A 15,668-nucleotide genomic window follows, 5' to 3' on the forward strand; every position below is an offset into this window, starting at 1 on the left:
TCTCCCTCAAAAAGAATAACACCTTGAGAGATGATCAAAGACGAATATTGCACCACCTGCAGGACACAGTGAAGGGAGATCAATAGATAGGCCGCCATGGTTCAATTGAGAGCACTATGCATAATGGAAGAACCATATGGAGAAGTATTTGATGGCAGTAGACTATGATCTCTGGAAAATCACCACAAGAGGATCACTTAGCCCTACAGTGACCAGAACTGATAGCTCAAGGAGGACAAAAACTGAAGAAGAATTCTCAGTTGAAGACTTTAGAATGATGGAACTGAATGCAAAGGCAGTACACATTCTATATTGTGGATTAGAAAGCAAAGAATACAATAGCATTGCTAGATACTCAAGCGCTAAGGGAATTTAGGATTCGCTGATACAAGCACACGAGCCTGAAAAACATGGATCAAAGAAGAACAAATAGACCAAGGAAGACATTATGAAAAGAAAGCCAGACATAAGGATAAAATATCATCCACCTTGGGGTCCTAGTTTGAAAAAGGCCATGATAACTTCATGGAATTCAAATTCTAATGTAGACTCTGAGGATGAAGCAAATCACACGGGTCTCATGGCAATTGGAGACTCAGAATATGATACAGATGAAGAATCTGAGGCAAACGTTCTTAATCTAAAAGACAAGCTTGATATACTCTCAAAGAAAAGACTCACCGCCCTAATGAGTACCCTAATCAACGAATATCAAACTATGAGCACAAAAAGGGTCTAACTTCTTAATGCCTACACGAGCCTGAAGCATGAATCCATTAAACTGGAAGCTGGTAAAATAAAAGCTAAAAAAGGAAGTAGGGTCACTAAAGGAACAGGTCAGTCAACTTGATTTGTTGGTCATATCTCTTAAGTTTGAACTTCAGAAGCAAAAAGAGATAAAAGGTGGAGAGACTGTAGAAGTGAAGAGAAATTAGAGGTGGAAGTTGAGTATGGAAGAATGAAAAATGAGGTACATTCTGAGTGAACGTAATCTAGAAAGTTTTTCTTAGACATAGAAAGAATGAGGAAAGATCTCGAAAGAGTTAGTTGTTAGGCACATTGGTCACAAATGCTCTCAAACCTTACGAGTCAAACACGTAGTGCAACCTCCGTCCTAGGGTACAATAAGACACCAGTAAATAACGAAACTACAGAAAGGGGCACATTGGTGCACACTTTGTGGAAAAACTGGATACTCCAGAAGCAAGTGCCCCATGAACTTAAGACATATAGAATAGAATTTGAAGGTTGCTGGCAAAAATGGCAGTATAGGAAACACAAATAGAACAAAAATGGAAGACAAGTCCTCTCATGTGTCGAAAAAGGGGACAACAAGAGAAATGCCTCATCCTTACAGCCTAGGATTTGGTGCAGTCTATACAAAGAAAAGATCTCCTAAAACAATTGGAACAGGTAAGAAGAACCGGTTCTCCTATACATCTACTCCATAGAGAGAGAGGAATACGACTTACCTTCGTAGTCAAAGGAAAGAACTCACATCAAGATATGGAAATACTAACCCCTTCAAGACAAATGATACAAGGAAAGGGAACAATTCTTCTTATGGACCTACAGGAAGGACAAGAACGAATGCAATTCATCCCACAAGGCAAAAGGATGGGATCAGTTCAATTGATAGAAGGACCAAATTGATTGGAACAGGTTTCTTCATGAAACCCCAAGACCAATTGAGAAAATATCAAGGAGGCCTGCAAATAGGTTCATTAGGGCTATGCCTGAATGGACAAAGAGATAATTCATTCATCCATTTGTAAAAGGAAAAGGACCCAAATTAGTATGGGTTCCTAAAACTAAACTTTGATCATCTATTACTTCTATTTCAAAGGAACAAGCAAACCAACAGCTAAAATTCAAGACTTGTTCAAGATTCTAAGACGATTCAACTAAAAGTTTCTTTCACTTGCAATACTCGAAAAGGGGGAACATGAACTAAGCGCATGACAATGAGGAACAAAACACACTAGCACGCAGACAGGGGGAATCTTCAAGGAATCATATAGAGGAAATGGGTTCATGAGCACATTGGAAAGCCTTTCTATGAGAAAATAAACTAAGAATAACGATAAGGATCATGAGAATCAAAGATGCATGGAAGGCACAAAGATAGGGGAAAACAAGGCTCAGCAACAGAAGAAGATGATTGCCATGAAAAAGGTTCAGGAGTGTTGCAGAAGAAACAAGTTGAGAAACCTGTTTGAATATGTGAATAAAGATACTCTAGAGTAACAGGTAGGTAGAACAGGTCCAAGGAAGCTAGAAAATATAAAATGATCTCAGGATTGAACTGATTATAGGTCACAAAGTTAGGTGCTTATACATTGAGACAGAAGTTGAGAAATTATTTTGAAGATTAAGCCAGAGGAATGATGATGCTGATCTCTCTTAAATTATCTGGCTAGAAGGGTGGTTCAGATAAACAGAGTATCTCAAATTGAAATGTTAAATATATTACTCAGTCAGGGACATTTTATTATATGTCCTATACCATTAACAGTTTCGTAATAACTGGGTTAAGGAAATTTAGGATTGCACAAGGTCAGACATTACTACTTCAGGTATGTATTCTTTCATTTGCAATTAAATTGTATGTTCAGATGATGAAGAAACTTGGAAAACCTGTTCTAAATAACCTTACTAGGAATTAGGTGTCATTAAAAAGCCTTGAGAAGAGAGAAAAGAGTCATGATGATCCCCCTTAAGGGATGGCGGCAAATTAAATCAACTCTTTTCCCAAAAATTGACTCTTCCAGTCCCCTGTTCACACCGTCATTCCGGTCTCTTCTCCTCTACTTAAACCTTCCACAAATCCTCAAAATCTCACCTACCTCACTCTCTCTCTCCTCTATCACAAATAGCTAACCAAAAAGAGAGATGTTCTTTCCCTCGCCCCTCTCCGATAACCATAGTGTACATCATGACTTAACCAGCCGAACTTTCACTTGGCATGTCTCAGTTATCAATCAACCATTCCCTCCTAGATGAATCTACTCATCTAAAAGGAAAAAAAAGGAAAGAAAATTTGTTGGGGCTTATAGGAAGGGGGAAAAATTTAAAGTTCCCAAAATAGAGGTAAATAGGAACAACATCAATGTCACAACAACATCTCAAGAAATTGGGTTGTTGGTCATTATGACTTCAATCCAACTGAAGGAAACATTAGGGTTCATAACGAAATAAGAAAGGAGAAAATAGAGAAGAACCCTTCACTATCTAGGAAAGAAAAGCAGTTCCAATTTGGTCCTCATGGGAAAAACTGGTGGACAAAGATGGTGGGTCTTCCTGGGGGAAAAAGGTGGACAAAGATGGTGGTTCTTGAAGAAGCTAGCCAACAAAGATTATGCCTCTACTCTTCAAAAGACACTGCTAGCATCTTACCTTAGGAGTTTGTAGTCACTAGACTTAGCATATAGAATCCACCCTGGTCACAGTTCCTAGCAAAAATCTAAGTTGCGAAAGTGATCTATTTGTACAGTTGTAACCAACAAAGATTATGCCTCTAGTCTTGTCTAAAATCTAAGTTGCTAAAATGATTTGTTTGTACAGTTGTAACCAAGGGACTGGATCATTACTCTATGAAGTGTAATGAAAACAAATTACTTATTTTTGAAAAAAATGTGTGTCACGACCCAACCAGAGGGCCATGACGAGCACCCGGAGCTAACCTACCAAGCACCTAAGAACATACATCTCATAATATTTTCTAGGTGGACCACAAGCTAACTCACAGGCGTCATATTTTGTAAAGGTATATATCATAAGATAATGGCACATCTATATATAATCATCCACAACTATGCCCATACACATAAGTCAACAAGGCTGCCAAAATATTATACAACAATAGGAGCTGATAATGATATGGGTCTTCTGGCAACACACATATGTCTACGAGACTTTATACAAAATACAGGGATATATAAAGACGGGGAAGGACTCTGCAATGCCCAAGTAATGTACCGATTATGTGTTATAGCCCGTATTTTGTACATTTGGATATTTTGAGATAATCGTGGTAGTTAAGGGTAAGACCATTTTCAAAGATTATTTTAATGTACAAGTTGTTATGAATGTTATTTATGAATATTATTAGTATGAAAATATTGAGAAAGGCTAAGGGAAAAAAGGTAAATTCGCAAAGTGGCTTATGGTAATATTGTGAAAGGCTAGGGGCAAAACGGGAATTTCACAAAGTGTTCTTGAAAGTTCATGAAGGGCCATCTTTGTCCGTGCATGTGTGTGTGTGGGTGTGTGGGCCCCACCCATGGCCATGTGTCCCTATTATTACATGAGAGGCTTAAATATTAATATAGATAAATGGTGGGAAAAGAAAGATAAATAAGACATAAGTATCTTCATCTTTTAGAAAGATGAAGAAGCTTGGAGAAGGAGAGAAACACACAAGGCCATTCGGCCATGGTGAAGCCGAGCAATGGCCTAGGAAAAATTGATCAAAAAAATATATTTTCTTCTAGCAATTCAACCAATTGGAAGGCCCTTATTAACATGGAGTATTTGTTTGAACAAGCAAAGCATTCATTTGAGCAACTCATAAGCCTAGCCGAATGAAGGAGTTAAGTGAAGAAGGTATGTATTCAATCTTCTTTTATACGTGTTATGGATGATTTATGTATGTTGTAGTATGTAGAAAAGGATGAAAATCATGACTTTGGTATGTTGGGGTGTTGGCCGTGTATATACTATATTGTGTGGGAATGATGAACTAATTTTTATTTAGTATTTTGATTGTTGTAGATGTGGATTCCATGATGAAAAATGAGGATTTAGTGGCTTGGAATGAATTTGAAATCGTTTGTGCATTATTGAAGAAGTTAGTATGACATTAGTATGGTTTCTTATACTTGTAGGAATGATATCCCTAATGTGTAAGTTGTAAATATAATTTATGAATTTGGAAGTGAGACATGTGTTTGGAAGATTGTAAGTTGGTTGTTGTGATTGAATTGAATATCAGAAAATGTTGTCGAATTATGTAAAAGAAGTTACTAACGTTAGAAGGTACTTGGAATTGGTTGACAAAGTTGTTAATGTGTAGATTGTGGTGTAGTTCATGAATTTGAAAGGAAGAAATGTGTTGTTATTGTTCTTGTTGAATTTGGAAGGTTTCGGATGGAATGGCGTGTGGGTTGGATTATTGTGAATATTGTGCGGATTGTTTGAAGCGTTCTTGAATATTGTTTGAGTGGCTTCGGATTAGTACTTGAATGTGTGAGCAAATATGAATTGAATATAAGTGAAACGCCATTGAAGTTTGTAGAAAGAAGTTGCTAATGTTAGTATGCGTTTTGAATCGATTGTGGATATTGTTAGAATAATTGTTGTTATTGTTGTTGATATTTTGGCCGAGTTGAATGCTCGGGTTGTTGTTGATAAAATTGGCCGAGTTAGAATCTCGGGGATGGTGTATTTACAAGGGAAATGCTGCCGAAATTTCGGTAGAATATGAATGAATTCATTTGAAAGGATAAGACAAGTATATGTCGATGAATCTAATGATTATGTCAATTCTCTTGAATGTAGACTAGCAAGTTTGGATGAACAAGCGTAACTAATAAGGCGTGACACAGGTATGTAAGGCTTACCCTTTCTTCCTTTTGGCATGTCCTAGAGCCGACTAAGGTATGATATACATCTTGGGGTTACTCTGCTCTCGATTCCGAACTTGTATATGATTCTTATTCACTTTTGATATGCTTTCGGAAGAGTTCTGTAAGTGTTAATGTTCCTAACTTTCGTGAATGGTTTCCAATTGCTTGAATCCTGTGGTAAAACTTCAAACGCTCATAACTTTCTTATACTAAGTCGGATTGACCTGAAACTTGTTTCTGAGCCTTCAGACGAAGGTAAGTCTACTTATCTATCGAGTCTTGATTTATATGCATATAGTTTCTCACTACTCTGCTTGTGCATGTGTCATGACCTCTTTCGCCGAGTCCCGGGCCGGTATGTATCGAGTGTATGGTTCGCCGAGTCCCTTGCTTGAAGGCCGGGTTCCATATATATAATTTCGGAGTATGATGTGTCCGGTTCTGGGGTACCGTGTATATGTGTCCGGTCCCCGGTACCGTGTATATGTTATGGAGTATGATGTGTCCGGATCCCGGGTTCTGGTGTATATATGTCCGGTTCCCGGGTACCGTGTATATGCTATGATGTGTTATGTGTGACGGAGATTACGGAGTAAATCTTCTGGAGTATGATGTGTGTGGCGCCAAAGACGGGGTGACGACCACGTTCCCCGGGTCCCGCAAGGGACGGGACACCGTTTCTGACATGCATGATTTGTGTTTCGAGTAAGCATTTTGATATTCTAGATAAGCCACTTATCTTCTATACTTCTTCTGGCATATGACTTCGGCATATATGATTGTGTTTGGAAAACAAGTATTTGGATATTCTGGATAATTTACTTACTCTCTGTACCTCTTCTGACATATGGCATCGGCAGATACGATCTGCGTTCTGAAAAATAAGTAGTTTGGTATTCTGAATAATGTACTTATGTTTGTACTGCTTGTGTCAATTATGGTTCTGTTTCCTGTAATTCATGCCTTACATGCTCAGTACATTTTCCGTACTGACCCCCTTTCTTCGGGGGCTGCGTTTCATGCCGCGCAGGTACACCCAGATGAGTAGAAGTCATTACAGAAGATGTTCCACCGAAGTTGGCAAGCTCCATTTGCCTCTGGAGTGTTGCCGGGTCAGAATATTGTGCTATGATGTTTTGTTCGAAGTTAGAGACTTTGCAGAAAGAGTCGTGGGTATAGTATGTCAGTTTTGTAAGCGGCTCCATCAGCCGATATGTCATCCTGTGTTATGATATAAATTCTATATGATTATGGATTTTGGTGTGATTTGAGAATAACGGAAAGAATATTTCTGAAAGTATTACTATGCATTTCATTCTATTTGATTTAAAAGTCCGACAAGATTATATGTGTACTAAGGGTCGGGTTTCCATCACACCCTAATAAGGTTAGGGTGTGACAAAGTGGTATCAGAGCCAGGTTTGTCCTAGGGGTTGTCTGCAAAGTCGTGTCCAGTAGAGTCCTGTTTATGGTGTGAAGCGCACCACATTTATAAACAGGAGGCTACAGGGCATCTAGGGATTTTTGACCTTCTTTCTGTCTTAGATCGTGCGATAGAGCCAAGCCATAGGGAATGAGATTCCTTATATAAGCCTTACATACGACGGAAGAAGGCGAGTAATGATATGGAAGGTCATGGAGGTAAGCTTTGATATATTTGTTCTATTACTTGGAATTGGAAGCTCTGGGTGGCTGGAATATGTCGTATGACTGTATGCCCTGTGAGGCATTGTTGATATTTTCTGCGTACAGATATTGAATAGTAAGAGTGGTAAAAGAGATTCTGCCGAAATCGTTAATCAGGTTATTTAGTCAGGTATGCCAAATGGGAAGGAGCGTGGAAAGGAAGCATCGTAAAAAGACAATAAGTGTGATGTGACATTTTAGAGGAGCTATGGATTTGGCATGACATGAAGAATAATAGCGAGAAGGACGATTAGCAGTCCGAAGGATTGCAATAGATAACATTTGAGGCTTAGTAGAAACAAGGTCTGTTGAAGGATTCAGAGAAAGTCGACGATCAGTTTTGCTGAAGATTATTATGTAAGGATGATGAGTGAAAAATCCGAACAGGCTGATGCCCGAAGTATTCATAAGTAACGGCGATGAAGGTATAATTGCTATCATCGGGAATCTAGGAATCTGGGACGAAGGATAGTTATACACATAAGTGAAAGGTGAATATTGAGGGTCGAAAAGGGTAAAATAGTAATTGTAAAAGAAAGGACGTGTTACGAAGATGTCTCGGAATCTGTAAGACTTCGATTTGCTCTAGATCATGTAATAAAGGTCATGCGAGGAAGTGGACGCAATTATATCAGCATGAAGGCACCTGATTCCATCGAAGTTTCGAGGTTAAGCGTGCTTAGGTGAGAGAAATCTTAGGATGGGTGACCCCCTGGGAAGTGTGCAACAAAATTCTATATATTCCGACACAAGAGACAAATGAGAAGCTAGAGTGGCCTAAGGGAAACTAGAGTATACGGGATGGTTGGAGACCACAAAAGGCCACATAGGACGAGACAAGCTAGACGGGTGAAGAGACAGAACGTGCATCCCAGCTCTGGAATTAGGATAGGCTTGAATAGCGTTTGGACGTATTTTGTGGGCTAGTTGATAATAATTACATATATAAATGCATACGAAACCCCACATGCGAATGTATTGGCGAGCATGTGATGTGTGCCCCCGCGACCGGTGCTGCGGTATGGAAAGCCTCAATCGAGCAAGGGTACCGAAGTTCAGGTAACAATAAGAATAAAAGGCACAAATATTATAAGGTAAGCTGTTGTTATCTTCTCTACTTGTTAAGATTGGAAAGTTCTAATACAATGATACTTGGAAAAGAAAGTGAGTGAGTAGCGGGAAAATAAAAAGATCAAAGTGTCGGAAGAAGGTGAAAGGTAAGAAACCTCAGTGAATGAAGCCCCCGAGAGAAACTACAGGCAAAGCACGAGACGATTTAGCTAAAACTTCAAAGGTAGGCACCTGAAAAGGGTAAAGTGCGGTAATATGGAACAGGAGAGGAATGTGTGAGGTTCGAGAGCCAATTTCAATAAGTGAGGCGAAAGTAATAGTGACTATGACGAGGGATGTGAAACAAGAAAAGAATGATTAGGCATTGCGACGATGCTAGGAGATTTAGGTCCTTGAAAGATATGTAAAGGAATAAATGTGTAGCCATATTAATGTGGTTGCCTCGGGCAGGGAAGAGCTTTCCTGAGAGGGTGACTTAAGAATAGGACGGATTTGTGCGTTAAAAGGAATATTTTACGAACTTCAGCACCCATACGGTAAATAACAAGAAAAGAAAAGTGTTCGAGGAGGAAGAAACCCAAGAGGGCTAAGGATGAAAGCAGGAAAAATATACAAAGGGATTGGTCAAAGGAAGGGGAGAGCGTGTAGGCGCAGGGCAATTGGAAGCCTCTAACTATAAGCGTAAGAAATAAGATACCTTAACTAGTTAGCGATAGGAACTCGGTTACGCATCAAGAAAAGAACAGGAATGATGGGAATATTGACAAGAATGATGGTGTAGACAAAACTTATGGTAAGAAGTTTCGATATGTTGTGCATAGAGTTGGAAAGAAAGATGAGGAGGAAGGTATAAACGAAGACTTCACAAAAGGACTGTTGGCATATAGGGAGCCCCTTAAAGGGGGGAGACCATATTATATTAGGCTTAAAAAGGAATCACAACATTTTCAAGCACCAAGAAAGGAAATTTATTAGCTCGGGGCCGGAGTTCAAAATATATCGGCATACCAAGAGAATACATGAAAGAAGTAGAAACGAATTGACGATGAGTATACCGTGTGGCCGACATGAAGGGAAAGGATGAAAGACACTTTAAGAGAATGCTTCATGCCGACATGAATTATGATATGTTTAGAACATGATTTGAATCCCTCATATTGGGCAAATTTGTGTCGTACCTAAGTATGCAGCGATGTGTTTTAAAGAATAATAAAAAGAGCAGGAAAAGGCTACAAGCTAAGTTCACAAAGGATAATGGAGAAAATGATAAGATTCAAAAGGTATTTCGGACGACAACGGCTAATATAATAAAAGTATCAACAATCGGTAGTTCGGAAACTTTTGAAAGAAAGAAAGAACGCGGTGCCTACGAATGAAATAAAAGAGTTCATCGGATACTAGAAGATAATTCATGGACCTTTAATTATACAGAACATGAAGATATACGCTATGAAATCCTATGAACCATCGACGTGAAGCGGTGCTCGATTATATTTGTAAGGAATCCACACCGGAAAGCCAACAAGGAATAACGATGGCCGAAACGAGCGCCAATACAAAGAGGTCAAAAACAAGTATACTTGTGTCGAGAAATGTGAGGGATGGAAGCAAAGAAAAAGTTGTAATAAGAACTTAGAGATGTTGCGAACTAAGAAGTTAAGTGAACTCGGATCATAAGTTACCATAAGGATAACTGGACTGCGAAGGATGATAAATGGTAAAGAAACATTATGTACATACGTTTTTGGATAAATATATGGAATGAAAGATTAAAAGGGATAGTGACAAAGACATAAAGAAACAGTGGGCGAAGAAAAGAGAACACCAAAGGCCGATGGATACTTATAGCATGGTAAGCGAGACTGCAATACTGTAGAACAAATGAGAGCAAAGAACAGCCGGTGGCCATATCGGATCGTCAAGTGAAGATTGCGCACCAAAGACATGGCTTCTGTCAAGGTGTGGTGACAAAACAATAATAGAGAAAAGATGCTCTGGGGAGTACAAGTATCATGAGTTGGCACAGCAGATTAGAAAACCCATGACACGGAATGAGGACTCATGTAAAGACCAAGAAGTTCGATTATAAAGGCAATAGGGTGAGAGATAAGGAATGGGCAGGAAGAAAAGGACAACTATAAAAAGGACCCTCCCGAAGTATTATGACACCCCATGAGGTCAGTTGAACATTCGAGGACGAATGTTCTAAAGGGGGGGAGGATGTTATAGCCCGTATTTTGTACGTTTGGATATTTCGAGATAGTCGTGGTAAGTTAAGGGTAAGACCATTTTCAAAGATTATTTTAATGTACAAGTTGTTATGAATATTATTTATGAATATTATTAGTATGAAAATATTGAGAAAGGCTAAGGGAAAAAAGGGAAATTCGCAAAGTGGCTTATGGTAATATTGTGAAAGGCTAGGGGCAAAACGGGAATTTCACAAAGTGTTCTTGAAAGTTCATGAAGGGCCATCTTTGGCCGTGCATGTGTGTGTGTGGGTGTGTGGGCCCCACCCATGGCCATGTGTCCCTATTCTTACTTGAGGGGCTTAAATATAAATATAGATAAATGGTGGGAAAAGAAAGATAAATAAGACATAAGTATCTTCATCTTTTAGAAAGATGAAGAAGCTTGGAGAAGGAGAGAAACACACAAGGCCATTCGGCCATGATGAAGCCGAGCAAGGGCCTAGGAAAAATTGATCAAAAAATAATATTTTCTTCTAGCAATTCAACCAATTGGAAGGCCCTTATTAACATGGAGTATTTGTTGGAACAAGCAAAGCATTCATTTGGGCAACTCATAAGCCTAGCCGAATGAAGGAGTTAAGTGAAGAAGGTATGTATTCAATCTTCTTTTATACGTGTTATGGATGATTTATGTATGTTGTAGTATGTAGAAAAGGATGAAAATCATGACTTTGGTATGTTGGGGTGTTGGCCGTGTATATACTATATTGTGTGGGAATGATGAACTAATTTTTATTTAGTATTTTGATTGTTGTAGATGTGGATTCCATGATGAAAAATGAGGATTTAGTGGCTTGGAATGAATTTGAAATCGTTTGTGCATTATTGAAGAAGTTAGTATGACATTAGTATGGTTTCTTATACTTGTAGGAATGATATCCCTAATGTGTAAGTTGTAAATATAATTTATGAATTTGGAAGTGAGACATGTGTTTGGAAGATTGTAAGTTGGTTGTTGTGATTGAATTGAATATAAGAAAATATTGTCGAATTATGTAAAAGAAGTTACTAACATTAGAAGGTACTTGGAATTGGTTGACAAAGTTGTTAATGTGTAGATTGTGGTGTAGTTCATGAATTTGAAAGGAAGAAATGTGTTGTTATTGTTCTTGTTGAATTTGGAAGGTTTCGGATGGAATGGCGTGTGGGTTGGATTATTGTGAATATTGTGCGGATTGTTTAAAGCGTTCTTGAATATTGTTTGAGTGGCTTCGGATTAGTACTTGAATGTGTGAGCAAATATGAATTTAATATAAGTGAAACGCCATTGAAGTTTGTAGAAAGAAGTTGCTAATGTTAGTATGCGTTTTGAATCGATTGTGGATATTGTTAGAATAATTGTTGGTATTGTTGTTGATATTTTGGCCGAGTTAAATTCTCGGGTTGTTGTTGATAAAATTGGCCGAGTTAGAATCTCGGGGATGGTGTATTTACAGGGGAAATGCTGCCGAAATTTCGGTAGAATATGAATGAATTCATTTGAAAGGATAAGACAAGTATATGTCGATGAATCTAATGATTATGTCAATTCTCTTGAATGTAGACTAGCAAGTTTGGATGAACAAGCGTAGCTAATAAGGTGTGGCACAGGTATGTAAGGCTTACCCTTTCTTTCTTTTGGCATGTCCTAGGGCTGACTCAGGTATGATATACATCTTGGGGTTACTCTGCTCTCGATTCCGAACTTGTATATGATTCTTATTCACTTTTGATATGCTTTCGGAAGATTTCTGTAAGTGTTAATGTTCCTAACTTTCGTAAATGGTTTCCAATTGCTTGAATCTTGTGGTAAAACTTCAAACGCTCATAACTTTCTTATACTAAGTCGGATTGACCCGAAACTTGTTTCTGAGCCTTCAGACGTCGGTAAGTCTACTTATCTATCGAGTCTTGATTTATATGCATATAGTTTCTCACTACTCTTCTTGTGCATGTGTCATGACCTCTTTCGCCGAGTCCCGGGCCGGTATGTATCGTGCGTATGGTTCGCCGAGTCCCTTGCTTGAGGGCCGGCTTCCATATATATAATTCCGGAGTATGATGTGTCTGGTTCTGGGGTACCGTGTATATGTGTCCGGTCCCCGGTTACCGTGTATATGTCATGGAGTATGATGTGTCCGGTTCCCGGGTTCTCGTGTATATATGTCCGGTTCCCGGGTACCGTGTATATGCTATGATGTGTTATGTGTAACGGAGATTACGAAGTAAATCTTCTGGAGTATGATGTGTGTGGCGCCAAAGACGGGGTGGCGACCACGTTCCCCGGGTCCCGCAAGGGACCGGACACCGTTTCTGACATGCATGATTTGTGTTTCGAGTAAGCATTTTGATATTCTGGATAAGCCACTTATCTTCTGTACTTCTTCTGGCATATGACTTCGGCATATATGATTGTGTTTGGAAAACAAGTATTTGGATATTTTGGATGATTTACGTACTCTCTGTACCTCTTCTGACATATGGCATCTGCAGATACGATCTGGAATCTGAAAAATAAGTAGTTTGGTATTCTGAATAATGTACTTATGTTTGTACTGCTTGTGTCGATTATGGTTCTGTTTCCTGTAATTCATGCTTTACATGCTCAGTACATTTTCCGTACTGACCCCCTTTCTTCGGGGGCTGCGTTTCATGCCGCGCAGGTACACCCAGATGAGTAGAAGTAATTACAGAAGATGTTCCAGCGAAGTTGGCAAGCTCCATTTGCCTCTGGAGTGTTGCCGGGTCAGAGTATTGTGCTATGATGTTTTGTTCGAAGTTAGAGACTTTGCAGACAGAGTCGTGGGTATATTATGTCGGTTTTGTAAGCGGCTCCATCAGCCGATATGTCATCCTGTGTTATGATATAAATTCTATATGATTATGGATTTTGGTGTGATTTGAGAATAACGGAAAGAATATTTCTGAAAGTATTACTATGCATTTCATTCTATTTGATTTAAAAGTCCGCCAAGATTATATATGTACTAAGGGTCGGGTGCCCATCACACCCTAGTAAGGTTAGGGTGTGACAGTATGTACGGCATGGAATAACAACATAATGAAAGTATGACGATAAAATAATATAAAAGAGATCAACTTGTGCCTCTGAATGCCCTTTTAAAGCGGATGTCATGCATGCTTAGCTTATTTTTTTTTTCCATATATACATATATAGTATCCTGCCCGGCCATTGAGGCTCGGTGTTGTATATATATAGTACCTTGCCTGGCCGTTAAGGCATGGTAATATATGTATATTATCTTACCCGGCCGTTAAGGCGCTGTAATATATGTATAATATCTTGCCCGGCCGTTAAGGCGCGGTAATATATGTATAGTGTCTTGCCCGGCCGTTAAGGCGCGATAATATATGTATAGTGTCTTGTCTGGCCATTAAGGACGGTAATATATGTATAGTATCTTGCCCGACCGTTAAGGCGTGGTAATATATGTATAGAATCTTGCCTGGCCATTAAGGCGCGGTAAGTATCTAAATTACACATATATAAATATATATAACATGCACGAGAGCCCAATTAAATGTTACTACTCTATTGGAATGAGGTAAGGTCGGTAACCTCCGATTTATATTATGGAGCAATCATCGTTGCTATATCTCACCTTGAAGGAACAATTATCATAAGGTGAGATCAATACAATAAATAAAATCAAGAAAATCATGAAATAAGCTCAATAATCTCATAATAGCATGAAGACTGTAAACTTTGGAATCTCTAGAAATGGGATCATCATCATTATCATTATCATCATAGGAAACATCTATCTTTAGCAATATCAGAACTTTGAGAATCATGAACTTTTAGCTTTTTGGGAATAAGGATATTATTGAAAACATGTATGGGTTCATAAGAAAAGAATCATGCCTTTAGAAAGAAAGGGTCTAGCCTTAACATACCTTTTTGGTCTTCCTTAACTACTTAATGCTTATTTTCCCAGGCTCGTAAATCTACATTCAAGAGAATTCATATTATTGTTAGGCTTATCGTCATATTCTTATCTCATGTTTTCAAATTAAACCCCTTTAGAATCTGCCAAAATTCGGGCAGCATCTCCCCTATATCTTCTACTCCCCCCAATCTTCAAAACAACTCCCAAAGCACAATAAAACAACAAAAATTCCATAATCAAAAGATTACATTAACACTATACTCAATTCAATCCCAAAACTTTTTTTCATAGTCAATCCATAACAACAACTTCATACAACCCCTTATACACTCGTATACGACAATTCCTTAACATCATTATTATCCCTCATAACAAGATTATGCTGAAAACATCCTAATAATTATAACTCAAGTTAATTCACAACTCAAAATATCATCAAATGCATATTAGAACTTTTCCTCCAATTTTCTTCTCCTCAAATCTTAACATAATTACCAAACAACTCATAAACATGAATCTAATATGAAATCCTACCTTAATATTCAAGAACACTTCAATTCCATGGTTTATCCACCTTAAAAATACTCACCCAAACATCTTCAAGAAGAGGAGACAAGTTTAGACCTCACTCGGAAACCCTTAACCACTTTAATCTTCACTTTGATCCTTGGTTTAGGCTTGGAAATATGTTGGAATATGTTTGGAGAAGTTTTTAGGACTTGGGGATATGCTAAAAATGAAATAAAAATTACCAAAATTGTCATATAGACTTGTAGGAATATATGTGCATGTTGTACAAGTTGGAGGAATGTTCTAGAGAATTTGGGATATGTTTAGGGGTATTTGGATATTGGATGAATGTTGTGGGAAGTTCTAGAGAGGTGTGAAGATGCGAAATGGTAAAAAATTAAATGATTTAGATGACTTAAGGGGTATATATAGTAGTCCAATTCGGTTTGGGGCTAATGGGCCGAAATTGGTGGGCTTTTAAATGATTTCTAGAATTTTCGCGTAGGTTCGCGGACTTCTAGCAGTCCGTTTTAAAACCCCCATAACACCTTAGGCCGATGTCGTATTGACGAACGGTTTTTGCATTAGAAGTTACACTCGACGAACTTCATTTTAGGCTCTTGAAACACCTC

This window comes from Lycium barbarum, chromosome 5, assembly GCF_019175385.1.
Source record: "Lycium barbarum isolate Lr01 chromosome 5, ASM1917538v2, whole genome shotgun sequence".
In the NCBI taxonomy this organism is placed as follows: Eukaryota; Viridiplantae; Streptophyta; class Magnoliopsida; order Solanales; family Solanaceae; genus Lycium; species Lycium barbarum.